This window comes from Pleurodeles waltl, chromosome 11, assembly GCF_031143425.1.
Source record: "Pleurodeles waltl isolate 20211129_DDA chromosome 11, aPleWal1.hap1.20221129, whole genome shotgun sequence".
Taxonomy (NCBI): domain Eukaryota; kingdom Metazoa; phylum Chordata; class Amphibia; order Caudata; family Salamandridae; genus Pleurodeles; species Pleurodeles waltl.
This window is the reverse complement of record NC_090450.1, coordinates 624,275,957-624,294,112: the sequence shown is the minus strand read 5'-3', so window position 1 is coordinate 624,294,112 and position 18,156 is coordinate 624,275,957.

The window sequence follows — 18,156 nt, the reverse complement described above, 5'->3', positions numbered from 1 at the left end:
GGTTTTGGCCAAATAGTGATTAGCCACCTTCTTGTCCTACTCAACCCTCCGTCTACATCCATTCTCATGGTGAGACCTTTCACTGGCTGTGGGTGCTCTGATGGCACTAGCAGCACACTTAACAATCTGGACCTGCCCCAGTCTCTGATCTTTCACATCCACTTATATGTAGGTGAAATGTAGCGTATCCTATGCATAGCATTGTTATGGCACGATATGGATGTTAGCATTGGTAATGTGTACAGCTGATGTTGGGGAATGTGTGGACATTGGATTGTCCTGATAGTCGTAGCAGTGTCCTATTGTAGTGTGGTCAGTTTTACGTATATTTTGCGCATTAGCTTCAGGCCTTAGGCCTCTGTGCACTTTGCCCTAAATATATTTTATTCATTTGCTAACAGCTTAGAGCCTCTGTGCACTTTGCTCTAAATGCTTTCTATTAGTCTTCGTACTGTTATTTTACAGAATAGCCAGTTCTACGGTGTTGTTTTTTATTCATATCACACTGTTTTGCCTACTTCAGCACTGGAGTTCTTCATAACATATTCACTCTGGGCTTTAGTCAAGGATACAGTCTGGTACATTGCCGATAGACGTGGTAGGAGTCTAGACTTGTCATTTCTGCGTAGGAACATTTTGTGATCACGATGACATGTTAGTTATAAAATCACTTCCTTGTCCCAATACATGCAAGAGGGAGATTCCGACCAGGGAACCACAACTAGACGCTGACTGCCTCGTTGCAGATGCTGAACCAGATCACAGGCCTTTGCTCAGGTATGAGTGTGTCCGTCTCCCTAGTGATACAGAAAGGCAAGCTGAAAGCTTAACATGCTGTGCTCTAAATAGAACAAGCAGAGGGAGAGTAGAAACGGTTAGGAATTATGATAGCTTTATTTCTATGTTTTACTCTCCTGGTTACTATATCAATCCTACTATGTTGTATTGTTCTGGTTATTGCGGCTCACGCCTTAATATCTAAAATACAGTTGTTTTATTAAAACATTATATAAAACTTATACTGTCTTTGTCATTTGTATATGAGACCATATAGTGAATGAGAGAGTTGGTTTGGATCTGAGTGACCACGACTTCCCTGAGAAGTTCCAAAGATGTCATGCGCTCGGCTGCCCAATCATTTCTTCCCCGTGGGAGAAATGAGGCACTGCTAGTTAGCCGGAGCAACAACCGGATTTAGGATGACAGAGTTCCTTACACGTGGGTCAGACTCAGTCCCCCACACCGTTATCGATCCTGCTGCCTAGAAATCCAGTAGTCTCATTTAGGATAATGAGAGCCCACGCGACATGGCGCCGCCAACGTTTGGTCTGGCTCTAATGTTTGGGTCCGACTGACTCTCTCGGTCTCGTATATATTTTGACTCCTCGGTTCCGTATGCGGAGACGTCCGTGGGGCTGAGGGTTTCCGCCACCACAGGTTGGGTACATCCTATTACTTAGTGGTTGGTTGTTCAAGCTTGAACTTTGAAAGGAAATACCCCGATATTGGTGTGCCTTCTCTGTCCTAGAGCTATTATTGTTATACTAATGGCGAATCCAGTTGTAGTAGATATACCGCTTAATATGCGATTTCCGCTCACGGGTCATCTGATAGCATATGGACTGACGGTCCAGGGGGGTCCGGTCACTTTTGTGGTGGACGCCCATGCAGCCTATAGATCAGAACTTTTTTATTCTTGGGTCGTATTTCCAGCAGCTGATGGTGGTACAAATACTTTTCACGAATATACTGTTGCGAATGTCCCTGGACAATACAGGGCTTATGCATACTTAGAAATACCTTTATCTTATCAAGAACACCATAATTGGCTTGATGGCGCCCTCCCACATTCAGTAACACCAGTACGGTTAGGTCCGTTGAGTAACGATGGTCCGACCTGGCCTTTATTGGCTACATATACACCATATCCTGGAGTGGCAAATGTGGCAGTGGCTGAGGTGCGTCGTTTATATGTGGAATTAACTGCAACGTACAGACGATTAGTTCAGTTTGTGATGCAGACATTAAATACTAATGCAGCGCGTGCTGCTCCAGCTCATCCACATGCGGTGGTGCCGGGAATAAATCCGGCCACTGTACACTCTGTAATGGGCAAGGTACCGGCTAAACGTGAGGAGACTCCATTTTGGCTGGTGCAAAAAATTAATACGCTGGAAGCAGTATTTCCCCATACGGGACCTCAGGATAAGCATAGAATTTTGACGATGTGTTTGCCGTATGGGATGGTTCCTACGGTGGATCTTTGTAATACTTGGGGCACGGTGTTTGCCGCTCTCTATACTACAGCACACGGTACACCGACTTTGGCTAATTTGCCGGAGGTGCTTAAACAAATTCAGGATGAATATGGGGCTGCCCCTGCCTTGGATTTAGGCATGCAATTGATGGGTAATTTTGACGCGGTTTCTTCTATTATTTTGAGTAATCTCAAGGGGGAGGCTGTAGCACTAGCAGTGCGAATGCGTCTTCGGGACGTTCCGCAGATTAATCAGGAGCGGGAACTTCCGAGAATAATAGCTGAAACATATTCTAGTATTGGCCGTGATAGCCTAGGGGCTCGACCGCAGAAACCACAATTGCAGGGTAAAAATAATAAGGATAATTCTAAGCAACAGCAACCTGAGGGTGCGAAAAAGCGCTGGGATAAGAAACAGCAAACACCTAAGAAAGATGGTGGGCAGTCTCCGCAACCGGAGACCCCACAAAATAAGTATAATCTCAGGAATAGGGATACTTTGAAGACGCCTGATAGATATCAATATACTGATAGGCGCCAATCTCGTTCCTTTCAGGACTCCTCGGAGAAAAGAAGTGAGAGAGGTGGGCGGTCAGAGCGGAGGACGGAGTACGTGAAACCGAGACAGGATTCACAACGCTCAGCGGAGGTTTCTATTAAACAGGAAGAGAAACCGCTGCAACAAAAACAGCAGTTTAAAAAGAAGAAAGTGGCAGCAGTCTCAGTTAGACATGCCGCTCAAGAAGAGAGTTCTCTTGACGAACAAGACATGGGCGTTAGCGCTGTTAGACAGCGCTGCAGAGGTCACAATAGTTTGCCGGAGTCTTCTAGAGCATCTGGAGGCGAAAGCAACTGATGACTTCATACAAGTCGAGACGGCGGATATGCGAGTCTCTGATCCTGATCAAGTATATCTTGTGACTCTACGATTAGAAGGGGACATTGACCGCGTTGTACACGCCATCTTTTGGGACCATATGGTGAAATCATATGATGTCCTGTTGGCCGAACAAGATTGGCCACCTGACTTTGTTCGCGACTGTCCAGTTGGGGAGGAGGTTATTGCGCCTTCCTTTTCACCACTTGTTCCGAGAGAACTAGCGGAGTCATATGGTAAATCATGGGCTCTAGCACAAGCCCCTGCCCTATATAGAAATAATGTGGGGTGGGATAAACAATCACCTTATCATGTAATTCCCATTAAAGGAGAACCTCAGCCACAGCCGCAATATCCTATTAAATTTGAAGCAAGGGCATTGGTTCGGAAAATTCTTACACAATTGGAGTACCAAGGTGTGATTGAGCCTTGTGTCTCGCCGATGAATAATCCCTTATTTCCGGTTGCTAAACCGGACCATTCCTATAGGATAGTGGTGGATTACAGACATTTGAATAGTCATACACGCACATATGCTATACAGAATTCACATAGCGCTGCGCTTATGAATAATATAGTGCGTAAAAAATACAAAACAACCTTGGATATCTCGAATTGATTTTTCTGCCAGAATATAGCACCCGAAAGTCGGGACTATACCGGTTTCAGTGCGTTTGGCTCTCAGAAAAAGTTTTGTCGTTTACCTCAGGGGTATAAGAATAGCCCAGGACTGTTCTCGGCTCGTGTGACTGAACTTCTGCACGAGTTGGACCCTGAGGCGTTATCATATGTTGATGACATTTATTTGACGGACGATGAGATTCTACAACATCTCAGTCGCGTATCGCGCATTGTTGTGGGTTTTGCTGATATTGGTTATAAGTTTAATTTTAAGAAATCGAAGATTGCCTTCCTCAGTGTTATTTTCCTGGGATATGAGTTATCGAGTGAGGGCAAGAGCATGGCGCCACATTTTTGGGAGAAATGTGCTTTACTGCAGCCTCCTAATACGGTTCGGAAGCTCCAGTCTTTGTTGGGGTTTCTGAATTTTGGCAGAACTTACATTCCTGATTATGCTACACGTATAAAACCCTTATATGAACTGATTCGCCCGAATTTTTCAAGTAGATTTTGGACGATTGAGCATACACACATACTGCGAGAGCTGCAGAAAGATCTCTTAGCAGTTAAACATTTACACACGCGGGACAATAAAACTCATTTGGTCATCAGGGTGATTCCTGGGGCTCTTGGATTTACGTATGTCACCTTTAATGAAGGGGAGACAGTCCCGATAGCATACAAGTCCCACTTGTATTCTGCTGCAGAACAACGTTTTGCACAGACTGAGAAAATTCTCACTACAGTACAGATGGCTGTGATCAAAGAAAGACCGCTAGCCCAGGGCCAACGCATTATTGTCGTTTCCCCAATTCCAGCCTTGGAGGCTGTTACAAAAGCGAGTGTTCCTAATTCGAAAGCTTTACACCCGCAGTGGATACAATGGGCTACGTCTTTGACGGCCACTGATGTGGATTACATATTTGACCCTAAGCTGCAGACTCAAGAATTTCTTCAATATGAAATAGAGTACCCGGTTCCTGCTGGCACATTACCTATTGACCAATATGAAGTGGTCATGTATACCGATGGCTCTGCGCAACCGGCGGTTGGGACTAAACAACAGTATTCTGCTGCTTGTGCGGTGGTGAGCGGGACTATGGAGGGGGGAGTTTTCTGCCCCCGACATACTTATACTAAAACTTTGGGAGATTGCACGGCGCAGCTGGCTGAGCTCAAAGCTCTTTTATTAGCGTTGGAGCATGCAGAGCTGGCGATATTGACCTTGCTAGTCTGTGACTCCTACTACTGTGTGCAATCCTTCAATGAATATCTGCATTATTGGAAAATGAATGGGTTCAGAGATTCTAAAGGCAACACCATTAAACATAAATTGTTGTGGGGTAAGGTTGCGGGTCTGAAAGAGACACTTCCTAAAGTCCATGTTGTACATACACTTGGACACCAGCGCGTTGGAATACACGTTGCTGGGAATACTTTGGCTGATGAGGCTGCAAAGTCGGCAGTGGCTATCGCCACTGTAGCCGCGGTAACTCGTTCGAGTTCAAAACCAGACATAGAGATTTCGGCTGCCATAAAAGCTATGGCTGATGGCACGCCATTTCCTAAAGGATTCCCTTCTAAATATAGTTACTGCTTGAGTGGTGCACTAAATGCTGTTGTTAATATTCCAGGTGTTGGTGTACCGAATAAGATTGAGAGACCTCGATTAATTTCTGCAGCGCATGAAGGGGTGGCATCTGCGCATGCTGGTGTGGCTGCCACGATTTCACTTTTACAGGCCCGTTATTGGTGGCCTGGTCTCTATAAGGAGACAAAGCAGTATGTCCTTTGTTGTGACGTCTGTCAACAAATTAAGGCATCGTCGGCTAGACGCCCGCAGCAGACTCCTCTTCTGATATCAAATAGACCATTACAGTGTGTGTACTTGGACCATTGTGGTCCACTGACACCAGATAGTGCATACAAATACATATTGGTTGCTGTAGATTCGTGCTCCAGATTTGTGTGGGTCTGGTCACAGCGCTCGGCTGACGCTCGGACTGTTATTAAAGATTTGCGTATCTTTGTCGATACATTTGCAGTTGCGACTTTTCATTCGGACCAGGGCCCTGCTTTTGCCTCTAAGGCATTCAGGGACACCATGGCTTCGTTGGGGGTCCAACTCCAATTCTCGTCTCCATTTCATCCCGAGGGAAATTCTGTCGTGGAGCGTTTAAATCGTGATTTAAAGCAATCCTTAACAGCCAGGGTTATAGGTACGGGTCGTAGTTGGCTAGCCCACCTGTATGGAGTACAGAGAGCACTTAATAACTTGCCTAGAAGGTCACTGGGGGGTCGTACTTCATATGAGTGCCTGTTCGGAACACGAATGTATGTTCCTGATCTGGATGGCCCTGGTGTGGAGGCGGCAGATACGCCCTTTGACATAAATGATCGTGTCACTGTTTTGCAGGATTTACAACAATTCCGTGAAGATAACTCTTCTGCAAGTGCTGCCTCCTTTGGAATTAAGGATGAGCCAGTAACACCTACTGGTTGGATACCCAGGATTGGGGATCTAGTGCGTGAAAAGGTCGCAGTAAAGAAAGAATTTGGTCCTTCTTATCGAGCACCTGTCCCGGTGTTGGGGGTGAGCGGCACGAGAACTGTGATTTTGCCACCGCTGCAAGGGGCCAAAGGAAATCGTTTTGTTTCCATTGATAATGTCAAGTTACAACATGTGGCCGATTCTGCACAGCAGACCAAGAGGGACACCCAGTAGTTCCGGCATCCCTCTCACTACTGGGGAAGAAGTACCGCTGCAGGTGATTAGCACCGACCATGTTTCCTCTCCGAGCTTGGGGAGGGTGGAAGATGATCTTGCGATTGTTCCACAGTCGACGATTGATATCGATTCTTTTTCTCAGGTTGCTGTACGTTCTACTGATGTTTCTGAACATGTGATTTATAGCATACCTAGGAGAGAACCTCCATCAGCTTCCTTGTTCACTGTTGCACCTTTTGCGAGAACTGCCTCTGGCTGCTTCAACGACGCGGATGCAGCTGTATCCAGCTCTTCGTCTTCGCTGTCTTCAATCCGAGGTCCACGTAAGCTGCTAAGTTGGCTTAAACGTACATATTTTGTTGTTCCTTGGAACTATTTGTGGCTTTTTATGGCTGTACTGACTATTTTTTTATGGTTGGGATTTGTGGTTACCTTTTTTCTGGTAATACATGGTCATTTTCTTCCTGATCGATCGGACATTGAGCACGTGGAGACTGTGTTGAGACCACATTTTTCGTCTCATATGGTTCGAAGAGACTTATCCAATGTGAACATTTCTGCAATACCAATTCCGGATGGAATTGTGTGGGATAAAGTAATGTTTGATATATATGGTCCCACTGAATTGATTCAAATACCGTATGTTCTTAAGTTATCAATGAATGATATTGTTATTCCAGGCATTGTTTCTGATGATTGGGATGTGAAGACAGTAGATGCTATGCTAAAAGATTTGCAATATTATACTGTCTATGACGATGAAGATGCTTACCAATTTAAAGATAATCATGGTGATATGTTTTGCTACACCTATTATGGACACCACTTTATTCACAAAGCGAGTAGCCCTAAGTCCATCTTTAATTATGTACAATGGGAACATTGCTCGACTCCTCCACAAGGGAGTTCGAAAACGTATAATGATAAATTTGCATATTTTTCTGGGCATGATCAGCGAAACGCTAAGTCTTACTATTTTAAAGTGACACCGTATTCTAATAAGCAAATTTTGTTGACCGATACTAAATTACTGTACTGTATTCTAATTCGTTTGTATCTAAACTTTCGGTCGAAGGATATGAATACTGGTTGAAGACTGTTGACTTGAAAAGTGTTTGGGGTACGAAAAATTGGCAGATGCAAGGCAGGGATACATTATTTCGAGCATGCATTATCCCTGTGCAAATGATTTTCCTCAATGACACAGTACAACAGACTAGTTGTTTGGGCTTGGCGTCGATTAGAGAATTGACTTTGCCTAGAATACCTGTCCCTTCTAAATTAAATAACTGGCAGCACCATGTGAATGCTACTTTTAGTGAATTTACGCATTGGGTCCAGAATGGTACGCTTAACGCTTCATCGTTACATCCGGGCGGGTGGTTATTGTGGCCTGTAGACACTAATCAGTGTCATCAACGTTTTGTTACCTCTTCTGAGGGGTTCAGGACTAGTAGGGCAGACCCTCGTTACATTTCACCAGAACATGCAGATATAATAACTACATACAGTGTGGGGAAACTTTGTCAACAATGGTTGAAGTACTCCACGCTGGGTGCAGTTAAGTCACACCTCAAGTTACTGTCTAATGGTACTGATTTACAAGATTTCTTGTCAGGTCCCAAGGTGCCCCGGAGAAAAAGGTTCTTATACGAAGTGTATAATGAGTTTTGGAAACTTTCCCAGCAGGAGGCTGCAGCCCGGTTAAGACAGATTGATCAAGAAAATCTGCTGCAGACTTTGTCTGTTGTTGATAATGGCATGCATACCCTTTCTGACCGTGTTTACACGATTGACAGCATTGTCTCTTCTGCTATTGACATTATAAAATCAGACATGTCTTCTTTATATCATGGGCAGAGTCAGACACGATCTATCATGCAGCTGGGTTGGACTCTTCAGACCTTGAAGGCGGGTCGCGTTCCATGGCAGCACATTCGTGCCAGGGAGATCTTTATCTCCTTTAATTTAACTCGTCAACAACAATTGATGGCTAAGAAGGAAGCGACGTATGTTATGTTAAATATTGAAAAGTTGGAGAAACTGCCTTTTACGGTGGCTGAGATTCCGTCAGCTGAGTGGTTGATTCATGGGGTTATTAATTTGCCTATCTCCACTCTGCAATTTACTTCTTGTTTGAAGCACATTCCGGTGGGTAGATATGAACTATTGGGTGACAGTTACATACACGAGGTGTGGGAGCTTCCTTTTCAGTACAGATGTGTTAATGGTTTGCGGGAAGTTTTTCTTAGCGGTAGCGAATGCGAAGCTTCTGTTAGCCATTCCATGGTTTGTAAACAGCTGTCCTTGCACGGAGCGTGTAATGCTTCGATTGCTAACTTAGCTTGTTATCTGAAGGGAGTTCCAGTCCCGGTAATTAAAAACACTTTCCAGGTGCTTTCTAACGGCAGTTACATTGTTCTTAACAGCGAACGCTGCTGTGGCATGCGTGCCGGAATAGTTTACGTCGTTGTCGTCAACAAGGCCGTTACGTGCTGCGGGAATGTGTTGTTTCCCCCTACTGAATTTAGGGAGGTAGCGGACATCTGGCCTAATATTGCTACTTCCAAGGTTGATTTCGACAAGTTGAGTCGGCTGAAAGCTTTATTGTTTCAAAAGCATGTGGCCCTTACATCTGCTAGCGAGACCTACGCACTTCAAGTGGCAAGGTCATCGGCGGAGATACAGTCCCTTTTGAATACTAACTTTCCGAGTCACTTCGGTGAACTTGTGGGATGTATATTTAATGCATCCAGCACTGCTGGTATTGCTCATTTTTTCAAAGCCGTTGGTGTTGGTTTCGTTCACACCTTCTCTTCCATATTCGGTTTGATACCTTCGGCTATACACTCTATTTTCGGAAGCATTTTTGGGGGTTTCCCAATTACTTTGGCTTTATTGGCTGGAGTTTTGCTATTGTTGCTATTTTTTCGCAATGGCTGCCCCGCCGCAACGAGATCCTGTATTGCTGCTCCCGTCAGCGCAGCTGTGTCGTGAACGCATGATGCAGTGTTTTGGAGCAACACTCCTGGCTCATTTGGAGTGTGACTGGTCTTTGTCGTTCCGACCGGTTTTGGATTGTGTGCAACCCGTGTTTCGATGCCTTTGGTGCTCGTTTGAACATGCACTGGCTTTCTGTCTCTCACTGCAGCACTCTCCAGTGGTTGATCTTGATCTGTTGATGTTCCCGATTAGGGCTCATTCCCAGACTTGTGCACTGCGGTTGCGTTTGCTTCGTGAAACGGATTATGAGATTCCCTTCCTGGAGGAAGATGGTTTTGTCTCTTTCCGTGGCACTACACGGGGTGCCGCCCTGAATGGTTTTGGGGCTTTGGAACACACCTGCTCCATGGTACTTTGTGGCGTGGATCTTCCGATATTGACATATCTCGAAGTGGAGGAGCTTCTACGTTCTATTGCTTCTGTTTGACAATTGGATTTTTTTTCTCTCTCTCCCGACTAAATTGACACTATATTGCAATTCGCTCTATCGTCACATGTTTCCTGAATTTATGACTTTGTTGTCTTCTCATCTTGTCGAAATGTTGGGTTTAAATTTAGGTCATGTTTTTTTTTTATGTTGTTGGAACCACTTGCTACCGACAAGGGGAGGGTGTAGTGTGGTCAGTTTTACGTATATTTTGCGCATTAGCTTCAGGCCTTAGGCCTCTGTGCACTTTGCCCTAAATATATTTTATTCATTTGCTAACAGCTTAGAGCCTCTGTGCACTTTGCTCTAAATGCTTTCTATTAGGCTTCGTACTGTTATTTTACAGAATAGCCAGTTCTACGGTGTTGTTTTTTATTCATATCACACTGTTTTGCCTACTTCAGCACTGGAGTTCTTCATAACATATTCACTCTGTGCTTTAGTCAAGGATACAGTCTGGTACATTGCAGATAGACGTGGTAGGAGTCTAGACTTGCCATTTCTGCGTAGGAACATTTTGTGATCACAATGACATGTTAGTTATAAAATCACTTCCTTGTCCCAATACATGCAAGAGGGAGATTCCGACCAGGGAACCACAACTAGACGCTGACTGCCTCGTTGCAGATGCTGAACCAGATCACAGGCCTTTGCTCAGGTATGAGTGTGTCCGTCTCCCTAGTGATACAGAAAGGCAAGCTGAAAGCTTAACATGCTGTGCTCTAAATAGAACAAGCAGAGGGAGAGTAGAAATGGTTAGGAATTATGATAGCTTTATTTCTATGTTTTACTCTCCTGGTTACTATATCAATCCTACTATGTTGTATTGTTCTGGTTATTGCGGCTCACGCCTTAATATCTAAAATACAGTTGTTTTATTAAAACATTATATAAAACTTATACTGTCTTTGTCATTTGTATATGAGACCATATAGTGAATGAGAGAGTTGGTTTGGATCTGAGTGACCACGACTTCCCTGAGAAGTTCCAAAGATGTCATGCGCTCGGCTGCCCAATCATTTCTTCCCCGTGGGAGAAATGAGGCACTGCTAGTTAGCCGGAGCAACAACCGGATTTAGGGTGACAGAGTTCCTTACACGTGGGTCAGACTCAGTCCCCCACACCGTTATTGATCCTGCTGCCTAGAAATCCAGTAGTCTCATTTAGGATAATGAGAGCCCACGCGACACTATTTCCTCCTCTGACTGTGCAGGTGTATTTCAGTGACCAGTTACATGTGTCCTCCCCTTCAATGCTGTTGCCTGAGCAGTATGACATTTGGGATGTTGCATTGTGACCCAGGCACAGGATGGACCCTGGCATTTGCTGCATGGGTGTGACCTTAGTGCTGTGTAGCTCCTACTGTTGATGACATTGGCTGTTGTTTGCGACAACTATGGGCATTCGCAATTGTTAAAGTTGTCATCCTCAACCCACCAATTTAGGTGTGTATGATCAATGGGGACGTTACTGCCATTGGCTACTTGAGCTGCACACACAGCGGAGGTGGTAGTGGCAACTGTTGTCACTGTTACATTCCAGTTGTCGGTATGGCTCGAGGTTGTTAATTGGGCCCTAGTTAATGTAGGGGGTATAGTGGCTGACGTGTGACGGGATGTCAGTTTGACGCCTCCTGGCGTGGCTTTACCTTTGCTCCATCGTTGGCATGGCAGCATACCCCTATTGAACTGTTGTTGGTGTTGTGTTATGGTGTACCCCAGCTTCTCTCTGTACAGGCCATGCCCCCAAGCCATACCCCTTTACCCATGCCATTCCATGTATATGATGACTTCCATGCATTTTGTGGTCGGTATCCCCCTCGGTTGTAGTTGACATTAGTGCATTTTAATTCCCCATGCGACTTACCCTGCATGTGTGTTGTCTCCTGGTAGTCTGCGCTGTTCTGTCCTTGAATCCCTGTGATGATCTCCTCAGGGATGACGGCTGTGACCATCTCCTCCATGTGGTCCAGGGCCTCCTGGTGTGCTGGACTCCCACCTCCAGTCTACAGTGCCTTCCTGTACCTGGCCATCTTTTCCTTGATCCTGCGCTGGCAGTCATGCCAGCGTTTCTTGCACTCGATGACTGTTCTGCGTACTTCTGCCACACTGTTAATCGTGTCAACAATTTGTTGCCATATTGCCTCTCTCCTACTGATTGGCAACTTTGAGGTGACAAACAGTTGGTGCTGGTGTTCCGTCACCTCTTTAACCAGAATTTCCTGCTCCTCTGCACTGAAGCAACACTTTCTTTTCTTCTTCAAACTGTCCTGGGTCTTGTTTGGGTCCTCCTGGCTGGTTCATGGTCTGTTGTCATCTTCCTGGGGTCTGTACAGGCATCTGGGGTCCATTTTGGCTCTCTTCTGATGAAATGGCTGTGTTTGCGTCGAATTTTGATGCTATTGTGTCAAAAAAACACCACATATCCGGTTTGCGGTGTCGTAAATTGGTTCACAGTCATTTCCGCCGCGTTAATGTCGTTTTGCTTTACGACTTGATGCTGCGATGTGTGTCAAAAAAATGCCTTACACCTGTGGTTTGCGCCGCCGGGAGTCAAAGTATAAATTTGACACCCGCACGGCGCACCTAAATGGCATTAGCCGGCGGTAATATTTTTTACGCAAAACTGCGCCGGCGCAGTTTTGCGTCAAAAAGTATAAATATGGCCCTACATTTATAAAGCTGGATGTACTAGGAGTACACCAGTTCAGAGGACCAGGTATAATGGTTACACCTATACTGTAGGCCAGCTCTGTTGCCATAGCACATTGTGCAGTGGAAATCTCTATGTCCCATATAGCCCTAACCCAGATTTTGAAGCAAGTGTCATTGTCATATCAGGGGATCAAGTAAGGGCTTTGTGTGCATGTCACATAGCATGTCTTGTGGTCAAACTTTGATATCAATTGTTGCATTACTTATAGCAACTGTGTGTTCCAGCTCTCCTAGAGGTAACCTAGCCACTGCCACCATGGAAGGGATACCAGAGACTGCCACTACCCCTCTGGATGAAGCCCTTGGTGAGGAATACACCCTTGGACGTGTGGACATTTAGGATGAAGCTGGCCCATCTGGGACACCTGGTCAGTCAACAACTGTGAGCCTCACCCGGCACATATTGACTCCTCCCAGCCCTGTTGCTTCAACATCACAGGCCACCATTCACCCCCATATCTGTTTTCCAAGGGCAGTGTCTACCATATTGTGCCTCACATCACAGGTACCTGAGTCTCCTGTTGTAAACCCAGACAATTATGGACCTGGCACCAGGAGGAGTGTGTAAACTGTTCCAGTGTCACAGGCATGAGGGGGTAGTGTGCGAGGGAGGGATAGTGTGAGCCATTTGTTGGAGGCTCCTAGGGATACAACTGTCCAGGAAACCATCTCCCGAGACGTGGGAGATTACCAACAATCCCAAGTTGTAATGGGACAGATACTTACCATGATGTAGGAGATAAATCAGCTGCAGGGGAACAACCATCAGGAAGTCATGCAGCAGTAGCAGGCCAAAAATGCCCACTTGGCTTCCATTGCAGGGGTGCTGAGAGACATGAAAACCACACTGAGTCAGTTTTGTACACACCAGCTGCCCCTTCCACTAGCAGTGAGACAGCAGGCCCTTCTACATCTGTGGCTGCTAGTGGAATGGAGGCCCTGCCAGGGGAAGGACATGCCTCTGAAGCTGAAGAACTTCCCCACAAACATGGTCGTCCCCCAAAACATCCAGGAGGAGCAGATGCAAAGACCAAAACCACTGCCAAGAAGTGAACCTCTACTGATTGATTCCCCTTCTGTGACACAGATACACCCTGTTGACTTTTCTGAAACCTTTCTCCATTTTCCTATGGTACAAGGACCCTGGACATTGTAGCAGCTACCCTGATGATTTAATTCACCATGACAGCACCCTTCACTTTTTCCTTTGTGTAATATGTGATCCAATTCACAAATCTTGCTGTGTACTCCTCAATAAATACTACTTAACCACAGCTCATTTGTGAGAGTCATTTATCAACTAAATTTAACTGTCATCTATAACACTTCCTGCACACAAAGGTTTCTCTCACTTCTAAGACAGTTGTAATGTTGCATCTCACATGTACTGTTTAATCAGGGTAGATTTTCCATTGAATAATAATGATAGGCATAAGCCTAATCACTTTCATTGAACTTTCCCACTTATTGGTTGCGAGAATGCCAATGATCACACAGTGAGGTACTGCTGCTCACATCAGTGTTTCTGCATAGGTGTCAATCACTACTACCCCACAGGCTACTGAAGTTACAGACATGTCAGTCTTTCACTATCCCAATAGGCAAACACATTGTTTCAATGTATCATCAGCTAAAGCCTTATCACATACCCATACCATAGCTCCCAAATGACCATTCCCCAGGATACAGACAGAGATCAGTGCATATGCCCAAGTCATGGAAACTTCCACTTACCATGGTCAGGTATCAGTAGGCATGCCACTCACCTCTGTCAGTCTTAACACACACACACAGTGACCTGTAAAGAGGAAACACCATGACAGCTACATACAAGTTAGTTATTACCTATACAAACCATTCTGATGGTTGAGGGTATGGATAGCACAGGATGACATGTGTGAGAGACAAATGAACACACACATGGCATCATTGAACAATCCTCCAATGCCAAATTGGTTTATTGAGTGGAATAGGCCATTACAATCCCACTGTCCTGACAGTCTAGGCATAGAACTTACGCACCACAAATGTCATGCCTGACCGTACCGGGTTCATTCCATGCTCACTTCACCTGTTAGTCTGCAAATCCCACCTGCCTGTGACATTGTTTGATATTGCAAATGAGGATGACCTTGTGAAATAATCTGCAAATTATAAATGGCAAACATAAGGTATATGCTGCATTGAAACAAAAACATTATACAGCCAATTCCTATATACAATGGTGACTCAGACTGTGCATTGTAAAACTAGACAATGGTGCTTAAAAAGCTGCACACTACTCCATGTAATATTCTGCATGCACATCTACGTTATGGGCTTTGAAGCTACTTATGACCTGTCTGATGGTCATACTAAGACCATTATCAAGCATTCCTACCCCCACCACTACCCTACTGAATTACTTAAATTATACAACATTACATACCGAAAGTCAGGTGAAGAACTGATTGATGAGATCTTCCCGGATATCTCCAGCTTCATCCTTATCATACTCAATTTGCAAATCTGCATTCTCACCTGCTTTAACTGCTGGCTCCCCCTCATCTGGTATAAATGGGATTTGATGTCTCAGAGTGAGATTGTGGAGCATGCAGCAGGCAACAATAATTGGACATACTTTGGTGGGTGAGTAGAGGAGGGCTCCACTAGACTTATCAATGCAATGGAATATTGCCTTCAGGAGCCCAAAAGTCTGCTCCACTGCACGCCTTGTCCTTCCATGGGCCTCATTGTAGCAGACTTGCCCTGACATGGTTGAGTAGCTCACTGGTGCCAACAACTAGGGATGGTTTGGGTAACCTGCATCCCCTGTAACGAAGAGTTTAGAAAGGCAAACATAAGTAATGGACATCCACACATTTGTTATCAGATAAGAGTGACAGACACATATGACATATATGACTTACCAACCAGCCAGGCCCTCTCTGTGTATTGTTGGGTCATCAGCAGTTTGATATTGCTGTTCTGCATGATAAAGGAATCATGGACTGCCCCGGGTACCTTGCACAAATTTATGAAATGTAGAGGTCAGCCAAAAAGACAACTTGGAAATTATCGGTGTGGGAGTTTTCCCTGTTCCTATATACCTGTTCAATGGCCTTTGGGGGAACCAAAGCTACATGCATGCCACCTTTGGCTCCAACCACATGTGGAATATGTCCCAAAGCATTAAAATCAGCCTTAACATGGGCAAACTTTTCACATTGTTGAAATCTGATGGAGCTATCCAGGTGTTTCAATAATGCAGACAGTAGGGCCTTCAAGACCAGACTGAACATAAGCTGAGACATCCCTGCAGTTAGGGCCACTGCATTTTAAAAGGAACCTTTGCCTGGGAAGTGCAGCACTGACATAACTTGTACAGTGCTATCGGGATTACGAATGACAGGCATCAGATCTGGCTCCAAATGACTACAGAGATCCATGATTGTATGCCTATCCAGATGTTAGATGTGAATCACATGTCTCTCCTCCATGTTCTGCAGGTCTTCTAGTGGATGGTACACTGGAGGTTCTCTCACTCTTCTCATGCCAGTGTAACTATGTTGGAGAAAACCTGAATGTATGGGTATCACTCTTTCCGTACATGAGAAATATGATCATACTCATGTCACAGATACTGCTCTAAATTCCACATGAAACTGTTGAAACGTTGTACACTGACCATGCCCATGCAAATAATGGCTTATTATTGCATTCACATCCACTTTCCTCTATCATATTTTAGAAATGGAAAAGCATGTCACTGACAGTCTATGTGAGATAAACATTCTTAACATGTGGCACATATATGGGACACATATACCATATTTCAGAATGTCATTGATCTGCTAACTATGCTACTATATTTACATTACTTACAACATATCAATTTTATATCCTGTACATAATTCATGCACATTTCTACATGTTTGCACAAAGCCAGCAGTGAACACAATGTTGTAGATATATTTCACAATTTGTGAATCAACTTTTAAATATTTTTTCATTCATATATGAACCTTAAAATGGCAGCTGGCTGACCTACTGAACTCAGCTTTAGTAAATGATCTAAGTCACCAGCAGACGTCATCATGGCGGTAGGTGGATACAACCACGCTGGACATTGCCATTGGAACACATTGCTGCCTTTAGCGGTCTTGGGCCAATGGCAATGTCCGCCGGGGGTGACGGTCTTTTACGTTTCAGACCTGACCTCCATCTCATACTCTATCTCTCACTTGATTCCTGACACTGCTGCTAGCAAGACCTCTACGACCTGAGCTGCTGTCGACTGCCTCTGGGAACAATCATGCCACATCCTACAGGTGGTAGGGCCCCTGCCTTCTCCCCAGAGGAGCTTGATAAGCTTGTGGAGGAGGTCCTACCCCTACAGGAACAGCTCTATGGTGCACCAGAGGAACAAGTAATTGCAATGCAATTGCAATGTTTTAAGGGTTAAGTATATGATGATGTCCAGAAAATGTGGTGGAATGAAGGATTGCGGTAAAATGTGTGGGTAGATGAACATGTGCATATGTGTACAAATAGATTTTGAGTCCTGAGACATATTAGAGAATGTGTGATGTATGTACCCTGACTCAACTGCAGACTGTAATACATGATCATTGAAGGTGGTGTGAAAAATATATTTGGAAAGATATACCATGTTTAGAGATATGCTTATGGTCTGGTCACCCACTGTAGGAAGCGGTGGGAGGACCTGAGATGCTGGGCCTGGAAGACCGCAGAGGCCCAGCTGGGATGTCCTCCCAAGGAGGATGGGGTGCCTGCCGTACTTTGACACTCCTAATGGCCCGCATATTGTCAATGGCCTACCTGAAGTTGGATCAGCGTTTGAGGGCAGACCAGCAACTCTAGGTGGTAAGTACAGACTTGAAACATTTTCATCCCTTTACCAGGTTAGTGTAGGATGTGAACTTTTCCAAGCTGTGACAATGTGGTAGGTACAAAGGGTCAAAGATCTCCAAGCAACACATTGATGCACAGTCCCCAAAACTAGTACACAGGTGAGCACAATCTAATTTGTATTGGGACATGTTACTCTACTATGTTATCCTCTCTGTACAGAAGCATATGATGATGCACATGTGACTGTGTCAAAAATATATTCAGACCAACCAGTTGTTGGTTTTCTGGTTACACCTTTGTCCTGCTTTTCCTTTGAGTTGTTCCTGTCTGATATTGGTTGTGAGCAGGTATTTGTGTGTGTGTGATGCTTGTGTTTCCTGTACTGTTTGGGCAGTATGTGAGGGTGTGTGCAGTGCTTTTGTCCCTCATGGGCTGGCTGTGCTGTGTGATGTGCATGTGTATGTTGCAGACATGTTGTTGTGATGGGATTGTGTGGTGTTTGTGCTGACGTATTTGTTCTTGTGGCTTTGTGCGCTTTGACTGTGTGAGTGTGTGTGTATTGTGCATGATGTGATAGGTATCATGTGATGTGTGTGTCAATTGCTAAGTTCTATGATTGTGTAAGTGTTTGTGTTCGTTCCCTGTTGATTGTACATTGTGTTGTATGTGTGATGA